This window comes from Bubalus bubalis, chromosome 1 (assembly GCF_019923935.1).
Source record: "Bubalus bubalis isolate 160015118507 breed Murrah chromosome 1, NDDB_SH_1, whole genome shotgun sequence".
Classification (NCBI taxonomy): domain Eukaryota; kingdom Metazoa; phylum Chordata; class Mammalia; order Artiodactyla; family Bovidae; genus Bubalus; species Bubalus bubalis.
This window is the reverse complement of record NC_059157.1, coordinates 149,117,628-149,142,882: the sequence shown is the minus strand read 5'-3', so window position 1 is coordinate 149,142,882 and position 25,255 is coordinate 149,117,628. Positions and strand designations below refer to the sequence as shown.

The window sequence follows — 25,255 nt, the reverse complement described above, 5'->3', positions numbered from 1 at the left end:
ACCATTTCTTTTTAATGTATTACATGGTTTCCAACTATTTTAACTTTGAAACTATGTAATAAAATTCTATTTTATTCTGATATGACTTGGATTCACTATTACTTTCCATTTGCACTTCATGGACCCAAGTCCAGAGTCCTAAAAATTCACACTTAATTTGCTTTCATATCTGCTTCAATATCACCTCCCTACTTCCATCCTCATCCATTCTTCCATTCCACTACCAGCTAGAATCTTTTAAGTCTAAAAATTGCATTTACTTACTATAATGCCACAAAACATGAAATCTGATGTTTATTTGCAAAATCTTTGTTTTGTTTTATTGCTTATTAAATACATTTTTCATTTCCATTACTGCTGAATGTGTAAAAATTAATAAAGGGAGACCTCACTAAAATGGAATTGGAAAGGGATCTCTCATGCAATATCACTCCATGTGAATCACAGGAAGAATTGTCAATTACAGGCCACGAAACATAAATCATCAACAGAAAAGGATCATTAATGACAGGCCCCAATAGGGAAACATATATTCTATTCCCTATAAGAAATTGACTACTCCAGCACCTACTCCAGCCAATGAGAAGCTGTCATCACATGAAATCTCACTTGCTCCAATGGATTTTTTTTCAAACAACCCCTTTTAACTTCTTCATTTTTCTCTATAAAATAATGGTCCTCTCCTTTGTTTGTTGAACTTGCCTATTGCTTTTGCCATGGCTAGCTCGTCCTGAATTGCAATTCTCTGCTCTTTGGAATAAACCCATTTTTGCTGATAAAAGTGATGACTTTCATTCCTAAGGTCAAAAGATAATAGTAATAGAGGTCTCATACTTCTTTTACTGCTGTCATCAGGCTCGTAGGTCACCATGACTAGTGTAAATTGTTTTGATCTCTGAATTTTCTACTATCATTTTTATCTCCATGTATACTCAAATCCTATCTATTTCACAAAGTACAAATTAGAGTCTATCACTTAGACAACATTTTACCTGTTGCCTCATGTGTTTAACTTTCCTATTTATAAAGTTGATCTGGCCTTTATAGTGAGTTCTGTATATTTTTCTATAATTAGCTCTTATTTAGTGTTTTGAAAAGTGAAAGTGAAGTCGCTCAGTCGTGTCCGACTCTTTGTGACCCCATGGACTGTAGCCTATCAGGCTCCTCTGTCCATGAGATTTTCCAGGCAAGAGTACTGGAGTGGGTTGCCATTTCCTCCTCCAAGGCATCTTCCCTACCCAGGTATCGAACCCAGGGATTGAACCCAGGTCTCCCGCATTTTAGGCCAACGCTTTACCGTCTGAGCCACCAGGTATTTTAACATGTATCAAAAATCCTGGTAACTACTGTGTTTTCGGAGAAGGCGATGGCACCCTACTCCAGTACTCTTGCCTGGAAAATCCCATGGACGGAGGAGCCTGGTAGGCTTCAGTCCATGGGGTTGCAAAGAGTCGGACACGACTGAGCGACTTCACTTTCACTTTTCACTTTCATGCATTGGAGAAGGCAATGGCAACCCACTCCAGTACTCTTGCCTGGAAAATCCCATGGACGGAGGAGCCTGGTGGGCTGCCGTCTATGGGGTCGCATAAAGTCGGACACAACTGAAGCGACTTAGCAGCAGCAACTGTGTTTTAATCCTCGTGATATCCCATAAATTAGGGACAGCGATTAATCTTACTTAAGAAAAGTAGCTTATGTAATGTTGTATAATTACTAAGTTAATACTAAATTTATTATTAGGTTTAGCTTTTTCACTTTTTGATTGAAGAATGCTGCTGCTGCTGCTGCTAAGTCGCTTCAGTAGTGTCCGACTCTGTGCGACTCCATAGACGGCAGCCCACCAGGCTCCCCTGTCCCTGGGATTCTCCAGGCAAGAACACTGGAGTGGGTTGCCATTCCCTTCTCCATGATTGAAGAATATTTGACTTTATTTTTCTCCACAAAGAGTGGAAATGTCTTTAGAAACCTTTGAATTCATAGTCTTCATACTTCCCTTTTAAACAATTTTTTAAAGGCTTTCCATTGTAGTCACTAAGTAAATAGGGTTATTCATAAAGGAAATGGAAGCCAGTCATATATTAAAATTTTAGGTACACTTGGTTATATAGATTTATAAAAACAGACTTATAAAAAAGGGAACATTATTCTGAGAAAAAAAAATATATACCTGGTTTGCAAAAACTAAATTTATGCTACTGTTGACAGACTGCATGATTAAATTTTGTCCTACCTGAAAATTCATCAAAATATAAATAACAAAAGCATTGTTTCAAATATTTATTAATCAGGTTCTTTTCTCTTGTAAGGGATAGAAATGGAGATGAATTGGAATTTAGCATATGGCCTAAGAATAAACCCCAGAAAATTCAAATCATGTGGATAGCAAATTTTCAAAAATTCACCAGCATCATTTCTGTAATAAATATGGCTGCAAGATTTGTCTTTCAATCAGTTGCCACAGCTAAAAAAAAAATGAGAATCTTAATGTCTGTTCTCTAGGACAGAATTTGGCAAGCTATGTCATGACAGCTAAAATGGAATATCTATATAGGGCAAGGGGCAAATAAAAGTCATCTTTTTCATATTTCCTTCTTGCAGTAGTAGAAACAGCATCTTAAAATGTTAAAGATTAAGAAAAAGACATTTATAAACTTCAAGCTTTCAATGTTTAAATAAATTCAAAACCCAATGTGGCATCTAGTTTACATTTGTATACTCCTTTGAGACAGTATTTCTGTTTCTAAATATAATCAAAGACAAAGAGGCCAATAAACTTTTGTTATAAAATATTGTATGTGGCAGAAGTAAAAAAGTCACTTAAATTTCAACGGTAATTAATCCTTTTAATTTAAAATGCATCCTCTAAGGCTTTTAGTGTTGGTGATGAGAGATTCAGTCTGACACTAAGTAAAGACTACAATGAAGCTGGAAAGAAAGGAGATATCTCAAAATAACAGTGTTTTAAATTAATTATGAGAAACAGTGAGCTGACCAGCCAAGTATGAAAATAAAATAACACAATTTTTACATTTGATGTTCCTTCTTGATTCTTTGGTTTTATGCAATTATTAAAATTACAGTGTCAAAGAAAACTGGCTACACAGTAAGGTTTTTCATAGTCATATATATTTAGAGCAGGTTTAGCTCTAGATATAGAACATTGAATCTGTATGTTTCACAAAGAAAATAAACCTTATTAATGTCATGATTTATGTATTTTTGCACAAAGTATATTTTTATAAGAAAACTGTTTAAAAACTATAAGTCATTATGTTGTTTTGTTTAGTTGCTAAGTTGTGTCCAACTGCTTTGCAATGCAATGGGCTGTAGCCGACAGCCTCCTCTGTCCATGAGATTTCCCAGGCAAGAGTACTGGAGTGGGTTGCCATGCCCTCCTCCAGGGGATATTCACAACTCAGGGATCAAACCCAGGTCTCCCGAATTGCAGGTGGATTCTTTACCAGCTGAGCCACCAGGGAAGCCCAAGAATACTGCAGTGGGTAGCTTATCCCTTCTCCAGGGGATGTTCCTGACTCAGGAATCCAAATTGCATTGCAGGCAGGTTCTTTACTAGCTGAGCTACCAGGAAAAGTGAAAGTAAAAGTCACTGTGTCCTGTCAGACTCTTTGCTACCCCATGGACTATACCCTGCCAGGCTCCTCTGTCCATGGAATTCTCCAAACAAGAATACTAAAGTGGGTAGCCATTCCCTTCACCAGGGGATCTTCCTTACCCAGGGACTGAAACCAGGTCTCCAGCATTGCAGGCAGATTCTTTACCATCTGAGCCACTAGTGAAGCCTGAGCCACCAGGGAAGCCCCAGAGTATATTTCCCTACTTCTGGCAAAAGTAACATTTGATGAAGTCTAAATATTTCTGCCATTCTAATTGCAGTATTCAAATATTAAAAAAAAAAAATTACTGTGATTTTTAACCTAATAAGTGCCACATTTGTGAAATTGCCTGTAATAAACTATTTTAGGTCTACATTTGACCATTTCTTAAAGTTATACTTAATAATTGTGTATACAATTTGCTTAATTTTGTTCTATATACTTATTCTTAAAAGATTAAGTTTAATTTTAAAATGGTAATGGTCTCAAAAGAAGCTACTTGCAATACTAATGATTTATATGATTTACACATAATATATTCTATTAATGAATAAGTGGGATGTAGGAAAACCTAGTATTTTATATTTTATTCTGATTTTTATTATTATCAACATAAAATATCCAATCAACTAATATCTAAAGTAAACATTAAAAGTAGGACAATACTAAATCACCTTGGGGATATTAAGAATATATTGCTTTGTTCATCCAACTTGAAATATAGATGGGACAAAATAGAAATCTAGAAGTACTTAGAAATTGGGAACAAAATGTATTTACAAGGCAGTTTATGTGATATGCACTCATGCTCAGTTGTGTCTGACTCTTTGGGACCCCAGTGACTGTAGCACTTCAGGTTCCTCCATCCATGGGGTTTCTTAGGCAAGAATACTGGGTGGCGGGGTTGGGGGGGAGTTGCCATTTTCTACTCCAGGGGATCTTTCTGACCCAGCACAATCTCTAATGCCTCCTGCACTGGTAGGCAGGTTCTTTACCTCTTGTGCCACTTAGGAAACCCCAATTTATGTGATTAAAAAAACATTAAAATGTTAAGAAATATAGAAAATAGAATAATAGGTAAAAGTCAGAGATAGAGACTTCAATCTATAAAGTAGAATTTGAAATGAATGATTTGTTTTAAATGTAAGTTTTAAATATCAAATAAAAAGACTTTAGTTTCTAAAATGAGACCCAATTAAATGAATCCACTTAATATTTCAGGAAGTTCACATTTGAGACATGAACATTTTTATGCATACCATATATTTCATACCAGGCTTTGTACACTATTTTATGATTAGAGGATGTTTAATCTTGCAGGTCAACACCAACAATATTTTAAAAATATTCCTGTACATTAAAAGTACTTTAGTAAAACTGGGAGGAACATCTGGAAGTTCATGGTTCACATACTGCTCAAGCCTGGCTTGGAGAATTTTGAGCATTACTTTACTAGCGTGTGAGATGAGTATAATTGTGCAGTAGTTTGAGCATTCTTTGGCATTGCCTTTCTTTGGGATTGAAATGAAAACTGACTTTTTCCAGTCCTGTAGCCACTGCTGAGTTTTCCAAATTTGTTGGTATATTGAGTGCAGCACTTTCACAGCATCATCTTTCAGGATTTGAAACAGCTCAACTGGAATTCCATCACCTCCACTAGCAGAGGAACCAGAGATCAAATTGCCAACATCTTCTGGATCATCGAAAAAACAAAAGAGTTCCAGAAAAACATCTATTTCTGCTTTATTGACTATGCCAAAGCCTTTGACTGTGTGGATCACAATAAATTGTAGAAAGTTCTGAAAGAGATGAAAATACCAGACCACCTGACCTGCCTCTTGAGAAACCTATATGCAGGTCAGGAAGCAACAGTTAGAACTGGACATGGAACAACAGACTGGTTCCAAACAGGAAAAGGAGTTCGTCAAGGCTGTATATTGTCACCCTGCTTATTTAACTTATATGCAGAGTACATCATGAGAAATGCTGGGCTGGAAGAAGCACAAGCTGGAATCAAGTTTGCCGGGAGAAATATCAATAACCTCAGATATGCAGATGACACCACCCTTATGGCAGAAAGTGAAGAGGAACTAAAAAGCCTCTTGATGAAAGTCAAAGAGGAGAGTAAAAAAGTTGGCTTAAAGCTCAACATTCAGAAAAGGAAGATCATGGCATCTGGTCCCATCACTTCATGGGAAATAGATGGGGAAACAGTGGAAACAGTGTCAGACTTTATTTTGGGGGGCTCCAAAATCACTGCAGATAGTGATTGCAGCCATGAAATTAAAAGATGCTTACTCCTTGGAAGGAAAGTTATGACCAACCTAGATAGCATATTCAAAAGCAGAGATATTACTTTGCTAACAAAGGTCCATCTAGTCAAGGCTATGGTTTTTCCAGGGTTCCTGTATGGATATGAAAGTTGAACTGTGAAGAAAGCTGAGGGCCAAAGACTTGATGCTTTTGAACTGTGGTGTTGTAGAAGACTCTTGAGAGTCCTTTGGACTGCAAGGAGATGCAACCAGTCCATCCTAAGTAGATCAGTCCTGGGTGTTCATTGGAAGGACTGATGCTGAAGCTGAAACTCCAATACTTTGGCCACCTCTTAGGAAGAGTTGGCTCATTGGAAAAGACCCTGATGCTGGGAGGGATTGGGGGCAGGAGGAAAAGGGGACAACAGAAGATGAGATGGCTGGATGGCATCACCGACTTAATGGACATGAGTTTGAGTGAACTCCGGAAGTTAGGGATGGACAGGGAGGCCTGGCGTGCTGTGATTCATGGGGTCGCAAAGTGTCTGACACAACTGAGTGACTGAACTGAACTGAACTGAACTGAAGGCTCACAAAAAAGCCTCCAGAAAATATAGGAGATTAAACAGCCTATTGGAAGCTGGAACATATTAGACTGGTCTATTTTGCCCAGACTTTTATATCAGAAATAATGGCTTGACATTTTTGTTTTACTTTCAGGCTGACTGAGAAATTATAATTACTATACTATATAGGGAGACAAAACTTGAAAACCAGTAAAATAAAACTTTGCTTCAGCCAGATTATACTGAATTATGAAATTCTCTTGATTTTTGTTTATTTAAGCCAGATCATTTTCAGTATCCAAAATAGCAATTTAGAATGACCTTTTAGAAATCCTTACCTTTCCTCATTACCACCAAAGTTAAAACGTTTAAAAAGCATAATGCTTCATACCTGTTCAAATGAGAAATTTGAGCACATTGCCTTACTTTCTCATTGCAAACTTTCATTTAAATTATAGAAAAATATCTCTTATTTTAAATATTAAATGTATAGTACTACAGAAGTAAAAAATGCATTATTGAACAGGATTTGACTAATCTCAGAGTTTCTTCTCCAAGATATTAACTACAATAGGAAAAATAGTAATGCACAGGGAGAAACTTAGAAGACATCTGTTGAGCCGAGTGATGAATGATAACATCACTAGTAATGACAATTCAACATCATGGACCCTTGATATGACACACTGAGAAAGGCAAGCATCTCTGTTGCGCTATTATTGCCAAACATGCCTAACTTGATTCCAATCATGAAATAATCAAACATGTAAATTGAGGGACATTTTACAAAATATAACTTATTGGTACTCTTGAACAGTGTCAAAGTTGTGAGAGATAAGGAAAGAATATGAAGTTGTTACAATCTGGAAGAGACTAAATAAAACCCAATAACAATAACAACTAGTGTGGGATCTGGTTTAGGATTCCAAACTGGAAAAGAATGTTAGAGAAAAAAACTGGTAAATTTTGTACAGTGTGTGTAGTTTAGTTAGTAATATTGTACCAATAATTTTTGTTCTTTATAATTGTAATATGGTTCTCTCTCTCTCTCTCTCTCTCTCTCTCTCTCTATATATATATATATATATATATGTATATTAGAGAAAGCAGGGTGAGGAGAAGCTCTAATTTTTGCAGCTTTTTTATTAGTCTAAAATCAATTAAAATTAAAATATGAAACAAAACCAGAACTTTAGCAGCCTACAAAATGGTGGTGGAAGAGGTGGAGGGGAAAAGTGGTAAATGAGAAGACCCAGTATAAGCAGGAAGAGATTGTTTTCTTTTCTTTCTTTTTTTTTTTTTTTTTGGTAAGACTAGAAAAACTGGGCTTCCCTGGTGGCTCAGATGGTAAAGAATCTGTCTGCAATGTAGGAGACCTGGGTTCAATCCGTGGTTGGGAATATGCCCTGGAGGAGAGCATGGCAATCCACTCCAGTTATTTTTGCCTGGAGAATCCCTTGGACAGAGGAGTCTGGCAGGCTACAGTCAATGGGGTCACAAACAGTAGGACACGACAGAGCAACTATGCCCTCAGAGAGATTAGGATTCAAATCTGGAGGAAGCCGAAAACTCAGAACCTAAACAGAAGGAAACCAATGAGGGGGTAAGACCTTTTATTTAAACAGAACTTAAGCACAGTCATTAAATGTAAATTCAGGGTAATTAAAAGTACAACCTTAGGCTATGCGTTTCCTGTCTCTCACAGCAGTTACCTTGGAATAAAGTGTCAAGAACACCATTATTAGCTGTGCTAAAACATGTTCCTGATGGGAATGAAGTATTGATTTTAGACAATTTAGAATTTTTCTCTCTGAGTTTGTGATTAAGTTGACATAGAGTGGATCTAGAGTAGTTTTGCTGCTGCTGCTGCTAAGTCGCTTCAGTCGTGTCCGACTCTGTGCGATCCCATAGATGGCAGCCCACCAGGCTCCCCCGTCCCTGGGATTCTCCAGGCAAGAACACTGGAGTGGGTTTCCATTTCCTTCTTCAATGCATGAAAGTGAAAAGTGAAAGTGAAGTCACTCAGTTGTGTCCAACTCTTAGCAACCCCATGGACTGCAGCCTACCAGGTTCCTCCGTCCATGGGATTTTCCAGGCAAGAGTACTGGAGTGGGTTGCCATTGCCTTCTCCAAAGAGTAGTTCTAGGCATTGCTATTTAAGAAATGGAGAGGTGGGTGTGGGGTAGGGGGCAGGCAGCAGATTTTTAATTTACAGTTAAATTTGTAATCTATTCACTTTTCTATGAATAGTTGACTATTCCTTGTGGAATTGTACTTTCCATAATATAGATATTGCAGTAAAATCTATATCCTCTGTCTACTGTGGGTTTCCCTGATAGCTCAGTTGTTAAAGAATCCGCCTGCAATTGCAGGAGACCCGGGTTAGATTTCTGGATTGGGAAGGTCCCCTGGAGAAAGGATAGGTTGCCCATTCCAGTATTCTTGGACTTCCCTTGTGGCTCAGTTCGTAAAGAATCTGCCTGCTATGGGGGAGACCTGGGTTCAATCCCTGGGTTGGAAAGATCCCCTGGAGAAGGGAAAGGCTACCCACTCCAGTATTCTGACCTGGAGAATTCCATGGACTGTAGATCCATGGGGTCTCAAAGAACCTGACAGGACTTTCACTTTACCTTTCTACTGTGCTGTTTTCTGTTATTTGTCTTACGTGTACATACATTCACATTGACTTCACTGGTGACTCAGTGGTAAAGAATCTACAAACAAAACAAAACAACAACATTCTTATTAGCTTGAACAACAAATAAAAGGGAAGGCATTGTCTTTATTATCTTAAAAGCAGCACTCCTGCCACTGAATTCTCTTTCAATGAGTATTTAATCTAGGCAACAGAGAGTTGGACATGACAAAATGTATCTATCCCTTCTTTTGGTAGACAAGGGTTCTCTCTTTAGCTAAGACATCTAATCTATCATGTGACACCCATTGAGTCTCAAGACACTTTCACCAGCCTTAGAGCTGATAATTTGCTAGACACCAGCTCTAAGTTATCTCTGTCTTCTTCATGGAATACTTAAATGTAACTTTTTTTTTTACTTTTTATTTGTGTAATCATAAATGCTTCTAGAAAGTTTGGAAAACTAAATTCAGAGAAAGCTCACATATCCCAATTAAAGTTAAAAACAATAATAATCTTATTTTATCAGAGAAAACAAGGAATCTCATTATTTATATATTATGCATAAAACCAAACTGGTATTAAATGCAATTTAGGTCTGCTTGCCAGTAATGCAGCAAAGCTGCTTTAGTCACATCTAGATGTGGTGAAGGAAAATACAGCTTTCATTGCAGGTTCCAAGCAAATAGAACAGACAGCTCATACTCATAACACCCAAATTCCCTGATGGTTTTCACTGAAGGTTTTAGAAAAGCAACATTTGGGATGAGAGCTGCAGGATATGACTTTCCTCTGAGTGGTCGGTATTGAGGTAACAGGGTGATAGTTCAGGAATCTCAATCATTGACCTTCTGATTCCAGCTAATCAGGGTCTCTTTGCTTGTGCTCAGCATGTAGTTACCATGCTTTTTCTTCTTGTGGGGGTGGTCTTAGTCCTGTAGAACAACTCAGAAGTACATGTCAGGTTGTATATATATATATTTATCCCTTTAGGAGAAACTAAGACTGTTTTATTGCTAAATTATTGTCATTACTTTTCTATTTTCTTTTCCTTTGTTTCTGCATTCTCTCACTTCTTTAGTTATTAACTGCTTGTGCCAGCTCTTTGAAACTCAGGGAAGACCTAGAAGACTCAGAGCTTATTCTACAAACAGCAAATGGGGGCCACCGAGGGGCTTTTTGGAGAGGGCAATGGCACCCCACTCCAGTACTCTTGCCTGGAAAATCCCATGGATGGAGGAGCCTGGTAGGCTGCAGTCCATGGGTCGCTAAGAGTCGGAACTACTGAGTGACTTTCTTTTCACTTTTCACATTCATGCATTGGAGAAGGAAATGGCAACCGACTCCAGTGTTCTTGCCTGGAGAATCCCAGGGATGGGGGAGCCTGGTGGGCTTCCGTCTATGGGGTCACACGGAGTCGGACAAGACTGAAGCGACTTAGCAGCAGCAGCAGCAGAGGGGCTTTTGGTCCTATTCAGTTTCAAAATTTTTTATTGTTAATGTCATTACTTTAAAAATTATTTGAATTTTTGAATTGTTGGTTAAATCTTTGAAAAAGTTTACAGAAATAAAAAAATTCATCCATGTGGAAATTGAAACAATTTCATAATTTTCTAAATTGAGCTTTTGAAAAAGTTTCCAGATGATGAGAACTATGTAGACATTTTGGAAATGAGCTTCTGAAACTCCTTAAAACTGTCCTTTACTTTTGCTATCAATAAATATTGTGTATGATTTCTATCATAGTTTTCTCTCCAGCCAAAGGCCTACAATTAAACCATCTGCCAAATAATAATTAATTTATCCTTTTTGTCCTGAGGGAAATGAGCAAAATATTAATCAACATGAATATCCTGTCAAAATCTTTAATGCTTGTGGCAGTTTTATCTTAACTGTAATAAACTAGTATACATACTGAATTTCATTATTTTTCAGAAATTCTAATTCAAATTTAATTAAAAATGGAATTGTTTATATTTTCTTCTGTAAAAGCATATTTAAAAGTATTTTATTTATTGAGGGAACTCTATATATTTGATTAAAATATTTAGAGACTCTTATCCTATATAGGTTCTTATATTTTTTAACTACACCCCTGATTTAAATAATTCAAAATTAATTTCAATAATATACTTTTAATATTTTTAAAGCCATAAAATTTAGTTTTATTAAGAGTATTCATTTTATTGTGATATGAATAAGTTAAAGATAAAAGTGCCTACTAACTCTTATGACCACATAAGATAGAATGTAAAAATGTGGAGATAAGTCTCTCTCTAATTGTGGTCTTGTTAAACTGCTTTAAACACAAATGTTATCTTATTTCCTACTTGACTGAGGCAGAAATAATGAAGACGTGAACACATTTTAAATATCATTGAGATGTGCCAATCTATAAAAATTTTACTTGTACAAATTATACATATGATTTTATTTATATCATCAATAATTGGACAGAGATTTGCATTTTTTAAAAAATCTCATTTTGATCTTCATGAAAATTTGGGAATTTATTGTTTTCATTCTTCAGATAAAATAGCATCCTCAGTTAATAATATCCCAAGACCACAACTCTAACAGATTTTGAAGATGAAACTCAAACGTAGACTGTAAATGCCTTTCCCTTTCTGTGATATGATGCATGTTTCTAGGATCAGTAGAAGTCTAAGCTTTCAATTAGCACATTTCTAATTTAATTGAAGAATGAGAGAGTGCATTGCTATTTAATATTTATTTGTCTGGAACTATGAAATGGCATTTGTTCTAAGGTTTTGAAATACATTCCTGTGTCTCTGAAAAACACTAGAGAAAATTAGCCACTATAATCATAAAATGTACTTGTATATATTTATCTCCTGCAATGGCATTGGTTGATGGTCTGAGGAAGTTTATGTAACTATTACTGATCCCCAGTGGGTCCAGGACCACTCAGTGTGTTATTTGCCTGGAGATGCAGATGCCAGTCAAAAGAAACCAGGTTCAGTGTAACAAAGGAGAAACTGTATTCATTGATCAAGGAATGGAGAAGGGAGAGCTTATGCTCTAAAAACACCTTCTCTCTGAAGGGTGGGGAGTAAGAAAATTTTAAGGGATAAGAGACAGACATGTCATGAGATAGACATGTCCTCAAAAAAACAAAAAAAGGGGGGGGGGGATGTGGAAATTTCCAGGAGCAGCTGGACCACGCAGTCATCCATATATCTTTGCACAGGCATGACTTTTACCTAAGAAACTGCAAACCCCTTCTTCTTCCCCTTTCTCCCCATGGGTAGCATGGCAATGAAGCAAAGTCACTTTCAGACACCTCCAGGTCCATCTCCACAGGTTCCTTGCTGTAGTCAAGCTCTGAAGTTCCAGCTACACAGGTTCCAGGTCTGTAGTCAAGCCAGAGCTGGTTCAGGGTGATTGACCACTGCATATTTCTTAAAGCACTACTATAAATATCTGTCAATTACCATGTGCTTTGGAAGCAAATACAGATAGAAATCAAGGAAAGGATCCTTTAGCTTTCATGGACTGGTATGGGTGCCAAAGACACCACATATTCAGAGTTTAAGTAGTGCACTAAATGATCTGTAACCTTTCCTTTCTCAAGGGAATCTTCCAAACCCACGGGTTGAACCCAGGTCTCCTTCATTGCAGGCAAATTCTCTACCATTTGAGCCACCAGTTCAGTTCAGTTCAGGTGCTCACTTGTGTCTGACTGTGTGACCCCATGGACTGCAGCACACCAGGGAAGCCCTAAATGATACATTGTGTATTTTATGACATACTGACTTACCTTTTATTCAGAACTTGTAGTATACACTCATATACACAGATACACACAGAGATATGTACAGAAAATAATCATCTGTACTTTCCCTCACATACACTTAGCAAAAGCAACATTTCCAAAATTCCCATCTGTTCTGCATATGAATGTACCTAATCATGCTCTGACTAACACAGCTTTTAACTTACATTCTTTTAAGATGATAGGTTTAGAGGTTTGACTGCAATAAAAATTATCATTTTATACTATTCCCATTAAAGCATTATGATAGATAAGAATTCATTAAAGCAAAATCCAGTATAGGTTTTTAGATGTTGTCCATATCTACACACACACACAAACACCACATACACAGACATGCATTTATACATATAAATATGCAAAATATATAATGTGCAGCTAGTATAGTTTTGAACTTGTAAATAATATAATCACTTTAACAGCTTTCTAGTTTATTGTATTTTCTGTGAACTCTATAGCCAGGAGTGTCTGAAAAGACATAATCTAGACTAAATATTGGAGCAGACAATGACAACCCACTCCCTCTTGCCTGGAAAATCCCATGGATGGAGGAGCCTGGTGGGCTGCAGTCCATGGGGTCGCAAAGAGTCGGACACCACTGAGCGACTTCACTTTCACTTTTCACTTTCATGCATTGGAGAAGGAAATGGCAACCTATGCCAGTGTTCTTGCATGGAGAATCCCAGGGACGGGGGAGCATGGTGGGCTGCCATCTATGGGGTCGCACAGAGTCGGACACAACTGAAGCGACTTAGGAGCAGCAACAGCAGACTAAATATAAATATCTAGTCAAGCCATTATCTAACACAGCAGGTTCTAAGTTCCATAGAAAATAGCTATATAGTCTTTTTCTTTTTAACATTAAACATACTGAAGCTTTAATAGAAGATATTATTCAATAATGAAGAAAATATTCACCTGGTATCAATTCAATGTCCTTTAAAATCCTATTAAATTATATTAACAAATATATATTTACTAGTCTTCCCTGGTGGCTTAGTCGGTAAAGAATCTGCCTGCAATGCGGGAGACCCAGGTTCAATCCCTGGAAAATAGCTATACAGTCTTGACAATAATAAACCAATTATAACAAATACAGGCTACTGGGCTCATGTTTGTGTATGTTTGTGTGTGTGTTTGTGAAAGAATATTTAAGAGTTACAAGTTTCAGCCTGACATTCCTAGATTAAATTCCCTCTACCAATTTTTACAAACATTTCTTAAGTCTTCATTATATTTCTAATGAAAGGAGAATCATAATTTGTAAAAAGCCATCATTTATAGGACAAAGGCATGGAGGTATAAAGAAATTAATGTGTGGTTCATAAAGTACACCAGTACCACAGCTGCACTTGCTACTAAAGCAGTCACAACCTATCACCAAATAAATACACTTTTATATACATAAGTACATTTAGAACTGGGCTGTATATCGCTCCTCAGATAGTCCAAGTGGGTTACACTTTCAACTTATTTTCAATGTGTTTCTCCCAAGAGCATCTGTTTGAAATTTCTGCTCAAATCCCTTATTTCTCTAGATACAATTATAATTTGATTTTTCATTAAGGATGAATGAAACTATTGATATCTGATTGTGACTTTTTCTAAAATATTTTATTGAAGTATAATTTATATGAGGCACTAACTTGTATTTTTTTAGGAGATTTAGCATATGCATTCATTCTTATAAACATAGCCCCAATTAGGTATGGATTATTTCCATTTCCTGTAAAACTTCTTCCAGGACCTTATGGCTGGCATCCCTCTTACTCTGTCTCCAAGGCTATCATTTATTTGGTTTTTATAACAATAGATTTTTTTTTTCCTTTTCTGGAATATTTTATAAATGAATTAAAAAAAAATATGTCCAGCCTCTTTGACATAAGATAATGCTTTGGCATAAATTCATGTCACTGTGTGTACCAGTAGCTTTTCTTGTTTATTTTTGTGACTCTGTGTGTGTGAAAGTGAAAGTGTTAGTCACTCAGTTGTGTCCAACTCTTTACCACCCTACGGACTGTAGCCTGCCAGATTCCTCCATCCATGGGATTTTCCAGGCAGTACTGGAGTGGGTTCCTATTTCCTTCTCCAGGAGATCTTCCAACCCAGGAATTGAACCCAGGTCTCCCACACTGCAGGCAGACTCTTTACTGTCTGAGCCACCAGGGAAGCCCAATTTTTTCTGTGGACACTTTTCCACAGTTAAGATTTTCTCAGTTTGGTGATATTATAAAATTTAAGTATTGCATAATAGAACTGTTTTAACTGAAGATTATATAGAAAAGTTTTATAATATTTTTCCCATATTATTAGCATTTTAAATAAGAACAAGAAAATTTGAGTTATGTCAATATCAGGCTTATAAGATGATGTTTTGAAAAAATATATCAAATGCCAATGGGGGGGTACATGTGTTCATTTTTTTCTGAAATTGAAAAAGATTTCAGAGCCTCCTTCTCAGTGTGAACCTTTCTCTGCAACCACATGCTTGTTCTGTATAGTTTTTTTAGTTTAAGTATGTTCATTCTTGCTCTTGACTTTGTTTATAAAAATGAATCTCTAAAAATTTAGGAAAGTAATACTAAGTACATGGAGAACGAAGTAAGGAATCAAAATTATTTCAATGTAAGGACAGATGTGACCTCAGACACGTGACCAAGAAATAATGTTTTAAATATTTTACTTTTCAACACATATGGGTGTCCTGTGTTTTGATGTGTTGGAGGAGTTTGTAATTTCCTCAGTTCTGTCTCATCGTAACAAAAATTTGAAGCAATGGCCCAGCATTACAGCCCTCAGATGGACCAGTGTTACAGTTCCATGTTACAGCTCAGTTTTATTTAGAAAGTAAAGGAAAATGTACCCTCGAGGTGTGAGGGCATGCCAACCCAAAAGACGTGAAGAGAAGAAAGGCCCCTGGCCCAGTTTTTGGCTCCTCTTTTTATGTTTTTCTCTTTCCCTGGGTCTGCCCTATGTAAATTGGGCTAGCCAGGAATGCTGTTTGTTTTACCTGAGGTCCTCAATCTGGTCCTTCCTTTGTTCTATTTTAGCAGGCTTTTCCCTTCCTTGTCTTTTAGCCATGGCCATTTTGGACTCCTTTTTCCTATTCTAACTACCTCACATGAAGTTATGAATTTAATGAGAGTTCAGCAGATGTGTAAAACACAAATGTAATTTCTCACTTAGAATCATAGGCTTTCATACTGTCAAGTAGACATATGGATTTTTAAAAATAAATGATACCATTAATCAGGAAATGTCTGATTATTATAGATTTTCAGCTTGTCCAAATGTAAATAATTTTTTTCATTAAATTTTATGAAGCTAGCTTGTTCTCAAGAAACCTCTTGACAAACATAGTATAAAAATGGAAAATCTCACTTATGACTACTTGTGAAAAAAAATCTAAATCCAAGAATCAAACTTAGCAACACAAATATGAGTAAACTATGAATGAATAGTTATTATGTATCTTGCCTGGAAAATCCCATGGACGGAGGAGCCTGGTGGGCTGCAGTCCATGTGGTCGCTAAGAGTCGGTCACGACTGAGCGACTTCATGTTCACTTTTCACTTTCATGCACTGGAGAAGGAAATGGCAACCCACTCCAGTGTTCTTGCCTGGAGAATCCCAGAGACAGGGGAGCCTGGTGGGCTGCCGTCTCTGGGGTTGCACAGAGTCGGACACGACTGAAGAGACTTAGCAAGCAAGCAAGCAATAATAGCTCTGGTAGAGGACATCTGTTAGTTATTAAATTCTTATTAATAGGAAAAAGAGAGAAAAAAAATATTAGTTATGAGGCCTCACCTCCAAATATCACATTAGAGATTGGAGCTTCAACATGAATTTTAGGGGAACACAAATAGTCAATCTGTAGCAGTTTAGTAATATTAAGAGAGGCTCTGAAGGATCGCTTGTATGTCCTTACCTCCATAGTGCAGCAGCAGCTTAATTGCTACTTGGAAGTCTTCATCAGTCACCCCAGCTAGCACAGTGGCTGTCATCTTTGCTTGTTGATTCAGAGGTGTTAAGGATCCACAGTGCCCAGGCAACAATCTTAACTTCAGTTAAATTAAATCATTTTTGTGTCTACTTGTAGAAGTATTCCTCTCTTAGAGACTGAGGCTGCTAGGCCAGCAGAGCATAAGATCATAGGCAAGGAAGCAAAATTTTTGCTGGGAGGTCACTAATGTTAAGAGTGAGTGGTGCCACTCCCATTTCCACTTCATGATTCCTCAACCCTTGAGTCCTGGCTATAGGAGAAAAAGTGTCATATGTTGGGTGCTGATTCAAAGTACATACACCTTCTAGAGAACCTTGCCTCAGCCCTGCAAGATATTATGATCTCAAGTTCAAGTTCATTCACTCAATCGTGTCCAACTCTTTGTGACCGCATGGACTGCTGCACATAAGACTTCCCTGTCCATCACCAACTCCGGGAGTTTACTCAAACTTATGTCCATTGAGTCGGTGATGCCATCCAACCATCTCATCCTCTTTCATCCCCTTCTCCTCCTACCTTCAAGCTTTCCCAGCATCAGGGTTTTTTCAAATGAGTCAGTTATTTGCACTATGTGGCCAAAATATTGGAGTTTCAGCTTCAGCATCAGTCCTTCCAATGAATATTCAGGACCAATTTCCTTTAGGGTTGACTGATTGGATCTCCTTGCTGTCCAATGGACTCTCAAGAGTCTTCTCCAACAGCATGGTTCAAAACCATCAATTCTTTGTCATTCAGCTTTCTTTATAGTCCAACTCTCACATTCATACATGACTACTGGAAAAAAAAAAATAACTGACTACACAGACCTTTGTTGGTAAAGTAATGTCTCTGCTTTTTATTTTATTTTATTTTATTTTTAAACCTGAAACACTGCATTAGTTCTGCCAAACATCAAAACGAATCCGCTTTTTAATATGCTATCTAGGTTGATCATAACTTTCCTTCCAAGGAGTAAGCCTCTTTTAATTTCATGGCTGCAGCCACCATCTGCAGTGATTTTGGAGCCCAAGAAAATAAAGTCAGCCACTGTTTCCTCATCTATTTTCCATGAAGTGATGGTACTGAATGCCATGCTTTTAGCTTTCTGAATGTTGAGTGTTAAGCTAACTTTTTAACTCTCCTCTTTCACTTTCATCAAGAGGCTCTTTATTTCTTCTTTCTTCCATAAGTATGGTGTCATCTGCATATCTGAGGTTATTGATATCTCTCCTGGCAATCTTGATTCCAGTTTGTGCTTCACCCAGTCCAGCATTTCTCATGATGTACTCTGCATATAAGTTAAATAAACAGGGTGACAATCTACAGCCTTGACATATTCTTTTCCCCATCTGGAACCAGTCTGTTGTTCCATGTCCTGTTTTAACTGCTGCTTCTTGACCTGCATACAGAAATCTCAAGGGGCAGGTCAGGTGGTCTGGTATTCTCATCTCTTTAAAAATTTTCCAGTTTGTTGTGGTCCACATAGTCAAAGGCTCTGGTGTAGTCAATAAAGCAGAAATAGATGTTTTTCTGGAATTCTCTTATTATTTCTATGATCCAACAGATGTTGGCAATTTGATCTCTGGTTTATGCCTTTTCTAAATCCAGCTTGAACATCTGGAAGTTCACAGTTCACACACTGTTGAAGTCTGGCTTGGAGAATTTTCAGCACTACTTTACTAGTGTGTGTGATAAGTGCAATTGTGCGGTACTTTTAACAGTCTTTGGCATTGCCTTTATTTGGAATTGCAATGAAAGCTGACTTTTCCAGCCCTGTGGCCACTGCAGAGTTTTCCAAATTTGCTGGCATATTGAGTGCACCCCTTTCATAGCATTATCTTTTAGGTATCGAAATAGCTCAACTGGATTTCTATCACCTCCACTAGCTTTGTTCATAGTGATGCTTCTAAGGCCCACTGACTCCGCATTCCGGGGTATCTGGTTCTATGTGAGTGATCATACCATCGTGATTATGATCTAGCTGGAACTATAACTGAGACATCAAAAGGTTATCCCACCATTCTGTCAAGCCAGATATTTTAGAATGGTAGGGAACATGATTAGACCAGTAATTCCTTGGGAATGGCACATTGAATTGAGTTACTGGATCAGAAACAGTACTGTGTGGGATAGCATGACGATGGATAAGGCATTCTAAAAAAAATCACAGAAGATAGTTATGATAGAAACATTGTATGAAGGGAAGGCAAATCTGATATCAAGAGTAAATGTTTATTTCAGTGAGAATAAAATGCTATATCTTCTATGGTGGAAAATATAGTCCCTCTTTTCATTGTTCTTATTGAAAATGTGTGTTTTCTTTATTTTCCTTAAATATTATGAAATTTTATCAATTTCAGTTTTATTTGTAAGAACCAATTGCTTTTAAAAATAGTTCCTTTTTTGAACACATTTAAGTCAGTTCTAATGAGGTAGATGAACCTAGAGCCTAGTATACAAAAAGAAGTATGTCAGAAAGAGAAAAATATCATATGCTAATGCATATATATGGGATCTAGAAAAATGGTACTGATAAAATTATTTGCAGGGCAACAGTGGAGACACAGACATAGAGAACAGACATATGGACATAGGCTGTGAAGGGAAGGAGAGGCTGGGATGAATGGAGAGAGTAACATGGAAGCATATATTATCATGGGCTTCCCTGGTGGCTCAGATGGTAAAGCGTCTGCATGCAATGCAGGAGACCAGGGTTCGATCCCTGGGCCAGGAAGATTCCCTGGAGAAGGAAATGGCAACCCATTCCAGTAGTCTTGCCTGGAAAATTCCATGGACTGAGGAGCCTGGTAGGCTACCGTCCATGGGGTGGCAAAGAGTTGGACACGACTGAGTGACTTCACTTTCACTTTTTTTTTCATACATTATCATATATAAAACAGAGAGCCAATGGGAATTTGCTGTATGACTCGATGAAGTCTAACCAAAGCTCTGTATCAACCTAGAAGTATGGGATGGCGAGGGAGGTGGAAGGTAATTTTAAGAGGGAGGGAACATAATTATACTTATGGCTGGTTCATGCTCATGTTTGACAGAAACCAACACAATACTTTAAAGCAATTATTGTTCAATTAAAAATAAATTTTAAAAAATATAGGGTTAAAAAGAAAAAAAATCCATTTTATATATTTTTTTTAATTATTTATATTGTCCTTAATTCTAAGTAAATGGATTTTCATTTAACTCTTAAGCTATAAGCTTAGGTAATGGATTTTTGATGTTTTTATTTTTTAATATGAAAATGCAAAAGCAAGAGTTTCATCCATGTATTGCTTTGGTTGATATAATATTTTATTACAATGTAATCAAAGCATTTTCATCCTTACACAGGGACCATGATAATCTTCTTTGTATCATTCCAATTTTGTGCCAAAGAGAGCACAAAATATCTTCTAATTTAACTTGTCAATTCTTTGACATAGGCATGTTTAGAAGAGTTTGCTTACTTTATACATATTTATGGAGTTTTCCAATATTTTTAATTACTGTTTTTTGTTATTGATAAATAATTCATTTTCTTTGGGGAGAAAATTCACATTGTATAGTTTCAATCTATTTTAATTTGTTGAGACTTGTTTTACAGCCAGTATATGTTCTAGCATAGTAAATTGCCCTTGTGCTCTTTCAGAGTGTAGTCTACCTTTGCTGGGTATAGATATCTACATACACCAGTTAAAGTAACTAATTGATATTCTTTAAATCTTCTATATTTACTAAGTAATTATGCTTATTTATTCTGTCAGTTATTTAAAAAGAGGTATTAAAATCGCCAACTATCATTTTGGATTTATCTGTTCCTAATTTCACTTGTGTCAGTTTTGCTCATGTGTTTCAAAGCTATGTTTAAATGTACACACATTTAGGACTGTTATATTTTCTTGATTAATTGACTCATTTATTAATGAAATATCTTTCTTTATCCCTGGGAATATTCACTGTTGTAAGATAACTTTTACTCATGTTACCACTTTAGAGTTTGATGATTATTTTCATGTAATTATTTTTCCCATCCATACTACTTTTAATGTGCTCATCTGTTTTCACAAGAAAGTAAGTCTTATCCTGTTTAGCAAGAAACAGTTTGTTATTAAAAAAAAAAAAAAAGTAATTGAATGGAATCCTTTGAAAGTAATAATACTAAGTATCACTGTCTAAAATTTATAAATTATAAGCACACTTGGGAATAAATTGGAAGTATCCTGGTATATGGGAGAAGGCAATGGCATCCCACTCCATTACTCTTGCCTGGAGAATCCCATGGATGGAGGAGCCTGGTGGGCTGCAGTCCATGGGGTCGCTAAGAGACACGACTTCACTTTCACTTTCACTTTTCACTTTTCACTTTCCTGCATTGGAGAAGGAAATAGCAACCCTCTCCAGTGTTCTTGCCTGGAGAATCCCAGGGGCGGGGGAGCCTGGTGGACTGACATCTATGGGGTCACACAGAGTGACTTAGCAGTAGCAGCAGCATCCTGGTATATTCTCCATAATCCAAAGCTAATGGACAAATTGTGTTTTGGAAAAGTAGGAAATTAAAAAGAAAAATCTGGGAAAGTCAGTTAGTGTTATAGATAGACCTAAGATGTTCTACCATTGATTTGAAACAAGTTTTAATTATGCTTTTGCTGGATCTTAGTCAAATTCTCAGGAAAAAAGAAAGTTGATTTGTTTAGCTCTGATATACATTCCAGGGCTCCCCTGGTGGCTTGGTTGGTAAAGAATGCAATGCAGAAAACCCAAGTTTGATCCCTAGGTCAGGAAGACCCACTGGAGAAGGGAATGGCTACCCACTCCTGGCAAATTTCATGGACAGAGGAACCTAGTGGGCTAGAGTCCATGGGGTTGCAAAGAATCAGACACGACTGAGCAACTAAACAAGAATGCACACACACATTCCCAGTCCAGTTATCTATATTTGGGGAAGGAAAGGAGGTCACATAACAAAAACTGATTACCAGTGTTAGCAGTTTGCTTAGTAGAGAGACTGTAGCAACACTCAAAATATCACCTTCTATACCATCTAAAAGGAAAGATCCTATTCAGATATCCTTCAGGGATTGATAATCATATTTACCACTTCTTTGCAAGTTATAAAACTTATAGATTCATTGAAAATTGTAAATTGCCTTTTGTTCCACTTACTTAGTTTTCTAGAATTTTATTCATCTCCTACTGTTCCATGTCTGTGTTGGATATCAGTGTTATCAATATTCTTTTTATATCCATAAGCACATCATTTCTGATTTTTCTCCTGTGACAACTCAGCTGGCATGATCTGTCCATCTGCTGGGATCAGCCCTGGTGGATCCCTGGGAATACTGCACAACTACAATTCAGTAATTTCCTTGATCTCGCATCCTCAGAATTCTCTTCAATGTCACTGAGAACGCATTGTAGAACAGATATCTTTTTTTTTTCCTACAGCATGATACAAACTGAAGTGAATATTTAAGCAGCCTTCATAGCTGGGTAATTTTAGTTTAAGTTTTAAAATCTTTAATTCCTGACTGGGATAAGAATTCTGAGATCAGCAATGATATTGAAGTTATCATTTTCTTGGACTGCAATTTGTCTTTGATGATTATTTCTGAACTAGTAATCATTTTATCATTATTATACAGAGTTTTTAACACTTTGGAGTCACTTTAATGAAAGACAACATATCTAGATAAAACATTAAAATTAAAAAACTAGCCAAGAAAGATGTCATTCAAGTTATAAGAGTTACAGAAAAAGAAATGAGGAAATGAAGAAATACGAAAAGGTAAAAAAGATCATCACATATTTGTAGATTTCAAAGAAGCACAGCTGATAAAGGTGACTTCTTTATCTTCACTCCCAAATACTGTCCCTTTTCCTCCTTTATTGGGCTATGTTAATGAATAACCATATTAATGTTTCCTCTCTAAATAAACCAGTTTTCAGTATCTACATAATAACCAATTCAATTCAAACTATCATCATCCTGCACCCAAATAATGACATATCCTCCTAAGTATAATTTTTCCAACACAATTCTCCCCTCCAGTTAATTCCGCGTTAAAGCTCTTCTTATTCTAAATTACAAATATTAGTTCATGATACTTCAGTAGACTTCCATGCCCTTAATACATAGCTTAGTTTCCTGGAACACATTTGTTGTTTAGTCGCTCAGTCCTGTCTGACTCTTTGTGACCCCATGGACTGTAGCATGCCAGGCTTCCCTGTCCTTCACCATCTCTCAGAGCTTGCTCAAACTCATATCTGTTGAGTTGGTGATGCCATCTCATCCTCTGTCATTCCCTTCTCCTCCTGCCTTCAATCTTTCCCAGCATCAGGGTCTTTTCTAATGATTCAGCTCTAATTATTTTCTAATTATGTAACAGTTTTGGAGATCATGTCTAACTTTGCTTATTTAATTAGGAAAATAAAATATTCAGAATAAAAAATTTGGATAAAATGAACTCTGAATTTCATACTTGAGATTTTTCATATTTGTAAATATTGTATACATAAATGAGATTTCCAGTAAGGACCCAGAGAACCTCATCAATTTTAAATTCAGAGCAGAACTTAATCAATTTGCAAGAATATTTCCCCTGCTTCTTCTGGACTTTCCAACAATCCTATATATGAAATCAAAGAATTTCTATCCTATTTTGTACCTAGGAGTAAAGAGATGGTATCTTATAATCCCTTCTATACTTTGAGCACTTAATTTTGCAGTAAATTATTTAGTGACCTACTATTAACAGACTGTAAGATTTTCTCATTGTTTATGCTTTTTCTCCCCATCTCCACTTCCTAAATATTTTTATTTGCATTTGTAGATCTGTTAGACATTTGAAAAAGAAACATAAATGAACAATAAATCCCATCACTACTGAAGAATATAACTAAATTAAAGGTATCTAGAGTTCTTGGATTTATCCTAATAAGCTGTGTCAACAAAGATTTATGTGATGAAGATAATTACTGGCTCTTGGTACTTGTCTTTGGTTTAAATATCTGAGCGCTAAAAGTTATAATCTTATTTAAAATTATCAGCTTAACTATTTTATGCATTAAAGGCCTTTCTGGCATTTAAATTTAAATCATCACATCACATACCAAGTGATAAATACCCCTGTACAATAGTAGTAAAATTTATTTGTAAAATCTTATTGCATCACAAACTTTGAAGATAAGCAATGTGTTGATATTATGCTTATATATATATATATATGTATATGCATTGTTTCTAAGTCTGCCACCTTCCATATGATGTTAATTTAAATTTCACAGTGGTCTGTCAGTGTTTCATAATATCACAATTTAGTATTCATGTATATTCTTGCTTTTATAAAATTTTAAATTTCCTCCCCCCTCTACCCACCCATCAGTGACATCATACTACCTAGTATCTCAGATTTACAGTCTGTTAATGTGAAAACAATTCAGTTTGACCACTCATATTAGGTATATGTTTCTTTTGACTTTTCATTGCAACTCATGGCATCTTTTTACTTCTACTGCAATTCTGCTTGAAGTTTTGGTGTATCTTGATACCACCCTCAACTATATAAATGAACTCGGATTGACCAAGAATATCACTGTAATTCCTTCACCCTTATAGGCAATTCAGTCAAATTTGTTCAGAGTAAAGCCCAGGATACATTTTCAGTGTTGGGAAAAAACATCTCTTCCTTTTGAAAGTAAGGATATTTTGATATGATATCTGCAAGCACCTCTGTCATTTCTGGAAGGTTCTCAGGCCATATAGAAACACAGAGAAGGGCACATTTGGGAGGAACATGATGAATCAGAACCCTTGATAATACATTAGGTCAAGTCATATTTGAATCTGATTATCCTCCTGAAATTTACTTTTACTTAGGCTGATACATTGTTTTTTTTTAATTTTATTCTTAAATTTATATGGCATGTTAAAAGAAATGAAATAGTCAAAATGACTATGGAATCAGAAATAAACAATTAAAAACAAATTCAGAGGATTTGTAATATCTGATTCAAGACTTATTATAGACCTATAGTAATCAAGACAGTGTGGTATGGGATGAAAATACAGATTCATAAACAGATGAAACAAAACAGAGAGTCCAGAATTAAATCCAAGTAAGTTAATTAATGGATCTTTGAAAAGTTGCTAAGAAAATTAAAAGGAAAGATAGTCCTTTTGTTTGTTTCCTCTTAGTCTTCATTTTTTATTGAGGTATAGTTGATGCCCAATATTATATAAATTTTAGGAATGCAACATAGTGATTCTCAATTTTTAAAGGCTATACTTCATTTATAATTATTATAAAATAATTAACTATATTTTTCCTATGTTATGCTATATATCCTTGTAGCGTATTTCTTGACTATATAGCAGTTTGCATTCTTAATCCTCTCCCCTTTCCCTCTCCTC

General features: G+C 36.3%; 1 non-coding gene across 1 annotated transcript; it reads right to left on the bottom strand.

Moving 5' to 3' along the window:
• Positions 1–20,151: 20,151 nt before the first annotated feature.
• On the bottom strand, positions 20,152–20,257 carry LOC112587410. The gene has a single exon (XR_003111892.1). It is a non-coding gene; the product is annotated as a U6 spliceosomal RNA (small nuclear RNA).
• Positions 20,258–25,255: the final 4,998 nt, after the last annotated feature.